The 5,944-nt window shown below is 32.2% G+C and overlaps 2 long non-coding RNA genes across 3 annotated transcripts; one reads left to right on the top strand and one right to left on the bottom strand.

The window, feature by feature from the left end:
• Positions 1-263: 263 nt before the first annotated feature.
• LOC134277538 (uncharacterized) lies at positions 264-1,388 on the bottom strand. The gene is made up of 3 exons (XR_009994275.1): positions 1,021-1,388; positions 489-592; positions 264-351 (listed from the first exon to the last, which is right to left on the bottom strand). It is a non-coding gene; the product is annotated as an uncharacterized LOC134277538 (long non-coding RNA).
• Positions 1,389-2,225: 837 nt separating this feature from the next.
• LOC134277548 (uncharacterized) lies at positions 2,226-5,689 on the top strand. Of its 2 annotated transcripts, none has more exons than XR_009994276.1 (3): positions 2,226-2,460; positions 2,732-2,799; positions 3,104-5,689. It is a non-coding gene; the product is annotated as an uncharacterized LOC134277548 (long non-coding RNA). The 2 variants fall into 2 exon arrangements; XR_009994277.1 differs by having other exon boundaries at positions 2,689-2,799.
• Positions 5,690-5,944: the final 255 nt, after the last annotated feature.

The following is a 5,944-nucleotide window of genomic DNA, read 5'->3' as shown; positions in this document are numbered from 1 at the left end:
TGAGAGTCCCTCAAATTGAAGATGACAATCATGCTGAAATAGAATACAGACCATGATTAACATTTTATACATATGGACAAATATAGTGAATATTTTTATAAAAAAATTATGAGTTTGAAGAAAACCGCTGCACTTGGTCACCAAAAAATGAATTGATTTTGAAAATTAATACACAATGCAATCACAAATAAAAGCTATGAACTGACAAACACCCTTATGTTATTCTTTATCAAGAATAATCTAAAATTAGTTCTAAACAAAACTTGCCATTTATAATATGAAAGTTGAGAACCCGCCTCTTCTTCATGACAGATCTTTTAATTTTCTCATGGTAGGCTGAGTAGCTTGAGGCTATAAAAAGGAAATTGAACATTTTTTTTTACAAATATATGATGATATTGACTCCCGAGCAAGTCAAGCACTAAATAATGTAAATGTTTGTTCAAGTAACAGATTTCATGAAATTTATAATTAAAATGTGCTTGTACCAAAGAACACTGGGATCCTCAATCTGGGTAATCATGTTTTGTTGTCTTCCTCGCCCCGTCTTGATGTTTTCCCTTCAACAATCTGCATACTGAATTCACTATACCTGTGTTTTAAGAAAATGGACACAGTTTAAAATACAAAATGATATAAATAAAAATAAATAAAATCTCAAAGTTGAGAGTTTATGTATATAGGTGTAGTACTTTTTTTTAAACATTATTTTTCTTGCCTGATCAGAATCTTTATTAAATCAACTTTTAGACTGTATTTAATTTAGATACAAATTAAAAAAAAATTATTTTACATTTATCAATCCGGAAGACAAGCCCCTATGATTCATACACCTTTACAGAATAAAGTGACGCACATAAACATTTAATCCCCAAATTATCAAAAATATCTAATATCCTGGCAGAAAATAACATACAAAGCGTCGTTTTGCGTGACTTTGATTAGTTTCATTCTTTCACAACATGCACAATGTACTGATCTGAAAGTGAAAGTGAAAACGGCTGGAAATCGTAAACAAACCTTTAGAGCATGCCATCCCGGGAGTTCGAGCAGTTGTCCAGGCAAGAATCTTCTTAAATCTAGATGCTGTGTCAAAAAATTACCACTGGTTTCAAACTTCGTCAAAATTACGATGCAAACCCGCTCAACTTGATTTGAAATGATTGGCTATTCAACTGAATACACAGTGCCATATTTGGGTTACTGTTCAGAGTAGGTCGTTCGTTTTACATTCGAGAAGAGTTTACATATTACTTGAATGAAGAGGATAATATAATACTGAGCTGAAAATTGTGTGTAAAGTATGTTTTCAGTGTAGTTTACAATACAGGCTGTAAATGTGCTGGAGATTTTATTGATGTTGAAGCTTGTAAACAAAACCAATAAACGTAGGACTTATTAATTAACGGCAATGTATGGGAACCAGAGCAGGGAACCAGTCTAGACGGCAAAGAAAATTCCGCCAAGTAAACAACAAAGAAAGGGAATGGGATGTTGTCATTTGTATACATTGGGTGCGTTCACAGTTCTACCATTAGTACCAACTTTCAATATACCATTGGTACAATAATTTGACAATGGTACCAACTGTACCAATAAACCCTGAACGGGTATTGGCATACAAATGTAACAATTTTACCAATGTTACCAATGGGAGTCCAATGGAGACGTTGGCAATACTGAATTATAGATTTCTTTGTCTTCTAAGTTATTGGCACATGCCAGAATCGCAAGAAAATCATAGCAGACTCATATTCGACAAACAAACCACATTAGGATCACACTTCTTTAGTTGCCATATCTTTGAGTTTTATATAATCCATTTAATGGATCATGTCTAAATCATACTTCGAAATCATAAATATAAGTGTTTGATATGATTTTTATGTGATTTTGACATGATTTGTTAAAAAGGATTAGAGGAAAAATCGTTTATATCATTGTAAATCCAGGATCCCAGTCTTTCTAGCTTGTTGCCATGTCGATAACTAGCTGTGACGTCATTTACCAACACTAACCACACTCTAGACTGTCTGCAGAAAAATCTACCATTGGCAAAAAACATTGGTACCAGTGGCATGCCAATGGTAATTAATTTTACCAACGGTAACTTTTGTCTACCAATGGCAGAACTGTGAACGCACCCAATATGTGGGCCGAAGACTGCAAGGTAATACATGTGTCTTATTTATTGCGAATACTTCGTTTCATTTTATTATGGAAATTTATCCGTCCCAACACTGGCAGAAATATAATTAATCTGACTTCAAAATTCCTTCCTCTGTTCCCCCAAGTACATGCAACACGCTTCGCTCTCTTTTTTTTTTTTAATTTTCATTGTATATTTTTTGTAGAAGCAGGGAATGTGGAGCTAATGCATGCTGCTAAGGATGGAAAGGTCTTGTGTTTATTGGTTGTGCCTGAGACACCAGTCACAGTTGTACCTTATTTCCATTTTAGGTAATATCTTTTGAGTTTTTTTAAGTAGAGGGAACAATGCATTTTTCATTCAATGTAAATGTAAAATTCTAGAGATAACTTTTTTTCAACATTGTTGGATACTCACTACATGATTTTATATAAAGAAAAGTATTTAAATTATTTCCTCACATTTTTTAAAGAGGCCAAGTATGGTGAAGAGATAATTCATTTTTTATTCAAAATCTTATTTTCCATGCATTTGTACAGGGAGTCTTTATACACTTGAATTTTGAAGATGGATGACTTTCAGATGATGTGATGAAGATTGTTGAAAGAGATTATCAACATAGACCCAATCCATATGAATGTGCAAGTCAGGTGAGGATTGGACTTCAACATTTAATCAAGAGATGTTTATATAAATAAATACTAACCTTAGTGAAAGCACACCACAAACATTTTAAGTATCTCAGTAAGTTTCATGGATATTACAGATGTATCACTATCATATGTTTGACATTGAGTTGCTTTGTCTAAATTTCCATTATGTTTAGTTATACATGTTTTAAGTTACTTAAGTATGTCTTCAAAATCTTGTGCTTTAATTTCAATAGAAGTAATGAAAACCTATTTTAATAAAATTGTAGTTTTTCTTTATAATTTTGAAAATGATTTTTATTAGGACTTGTACAACACCTTAGTACCCAGATGACTGTTGAACTAATTGGTGAACAAGAAAAGATGTCAGAGAGGGGAATCCAATACAGATGTCATGATCAAGAAACGTACTGTTATCAATGATATGATCAAGAATTTGTAAAATTGTAGCGATTTAGAATATCTTTACTGTAATATAACTCTTCAATACTTATTTGTTCACACATTATCATCTTATCTGTATATTAATCGCCCCCTCTTATATAACCCCCTGCTGATCGTAATGACCTGTCTATTGATTCCTGATCTTAAGGATCTTATAATGTGCTCCTGATGGTCAGGAGCGGATCTTGAGTATATATATAGTGCAACAGAATTTTAGAATAAGATAGGAAGATGGAAATATAGAAGACTTAGTAGATAGAACTGTTAGAGATAAAATTTCTTACTTGATTGGAATATTACCTAATATTTCTTGGATTTATATGTACATGTGATTATATTACTTGGATTTTATTTTTAGTGAATTATTTTTCCTGAATGTTTCTATTTGTGATGTGCTGTGTAAATAAACTGTAGACTAGAATTTCGGCATCTATTTTCAAGTTATGAGGAACAAGGATAAATTGATTTATTCATGCAAACTGGCATTATGAAATGTGTTGTAAGACCGCCTGGTGTGGCGCTACAAACTAACTAGGAAATATCTTGGAGATCCATAGATGAACATGCAAGCATTCATGGTTTTGAATGTTATTCAGCCAGAGAGTTTTTGCACAAATTCAATTTTCAGTACAGTAATTTAAACTGGATGTGTAATTTTCAGTACAGTTATGTAAAATGAATATGTTACTTATTATGATTGTCAGTTTCTCAACAGGACATAATTGTAGTTTATTTATATGCAGATTTGCAGAACAAACCACACAGAACTTTTTTTCTCTTTGTGCATCATACACTTGTAAACATTTTACACCACCATGGTTACATATTTTACATTTACGACGTGTAAATCGAGCACACACATGAAAATGCGTGAAGCTGGATACATATGCAAACATGCATCTACCATAACCTATTACATATTTTCCAAGGTGTGTGAAGTCGAGCACATACATGAAAATGTGTGAAGCTGGACACATACACAAATACACATGCATCTGCCACAACCTATTACATATTTTCCAAGGCGTGTGAAGTCGAGCACATACATGAAAATGTGTGAAGCTGGACACATATGCAAACACGCATGCATCTACCACAACCTATTACATATTTTCCAAGGCGTGTGAAGTCGAGCACATACATGAAAATGTGTGAAGCTGGACACATATGCAAACACACTAACATTTACCACAGACATAAAAACATAATCTAAACTAAATCAAGTACAGACAGGCTCACGGGGTGAAGCTGGACTCGTACATGATCTCATGCATTTTGCAAACTGCATCCCCGCATCTATTCTAATAGATTTTTCACCATATTTTGTATTTGTGAATATGTAAAATGCATCATTTTGCATTACAAGTTGAAGATGTTATTAGCCTGTATATAAGCGCAAATCAAATAGACTTTTATTTAATTTTTTCCACATTTTTAATTAAATTTAAACTGCAAAGTTTATTTTATATATGTTCATGCACCATAAAGAATAAATGATGTACTGTTATTATATTTTAAAATGAAATTGGACCTCCATTTCAAAAGCAGAAATGTGAAATTTATACTTGTCATCTGTATTTTTTTTTCTCACATGTATCTGAATGTTTAAAGGAAAACAAAAGTCAAAGATAGCTCAATATAATGTTTATATTCAAGGTTATAACTGGATATTGTTTGTGCTGTATATCTGACTCATCATATGATGAGAAGCAAAATTACAGAATATTTTAGATCATTTTTGTTTGGAAAATGAAAATTATCAATATGCCAATTTTTCCCATTGTTATATTATTAATTACTCTATCATTAATATCAATGTACATATTAAAGATCTATGTCATCCAATTCAGGCAATCCCGGTGCAGATAATATTTTTTCCTGTGTTTCGCAGTATAGCGGGAACACATTGTATGCGAGGAATGTATATTAATGGTTTTGGTTGTATGTGTGGGCGTGGCCAAAGGAAAGCCAATGAGAAATGAGTATTCAGTAATATGTTCATATCATTCTAAGCCAGTGCTCTTCAATATACACACATTTTTTTTTTGCTTTATATATATCATATTTGTATAAATATACTGGTAATGGAAATAACAAAACTGTTGATATGTATTCTAATTTGGATTTTTTCTTACATGCAAATATCATAGGATGTTCGTGCATTTTTAACTATTGCACCGAATGCACGTCCGGCATTCTCCTTTGAGACATTATTTACATAGCGACGGACACAGGTTTTCCATAGTTAACCATCTATGGTTTTTGCCTGGGCGGTTTTTAATGTCAGTGATAGGGGTACAATTTATTACATGTAAAATATTTTACAAATGCATTGCAGTGCTTTATTGTTTCACATTCAATGTAATGTGTGTTAAATATTTATGTATTGTTACATGTATCAAAATAAACGCCAGCTGCTCCAACTAAGCTAACCTGGCTTACAGCATAGGTGTTGTATTATTTGAGGTGTAGTCTGTCAAATAATGATGAGTCGAGTGTTTGATCCTGTAGATGACCATTTCTAATACTAATTTCAACTGGAAATGGATACAAGATAATTAAAAAAATATTTGACATTTGTCTTAAAATTCTGGGTATTGACTAGATTAGATTCTTTAAACTAACTGTGAAAATCCAAAGAATAAGTGTATTAAACAATAGTCAGCATTAAAATAAGACTTTTATAAAATATGTATATTTA

The sequence above is a fragment of the Saccostrea cucullata genome, unplaced genomic scaffold, assembly GCF_032062105.1.
Source record: "Saccostrea cucullata isolate Sc308-1 unplaced genomic scaffold, CSIRO_AGI_Scuc_v1 ctg955, whole genome shotgun sequence".
NCBI classification, from domain to species: Eukaryota; Metazoa; Mollusca; class Bivalvia; order Ostreida; family Ostreidae; genus Saccostrea; species Saccostrea cuccullata.
Note: the sequence above shows the minus strand (reverse complement) of the source record. Positions and strands in the feature narration are given on the sequence as shown.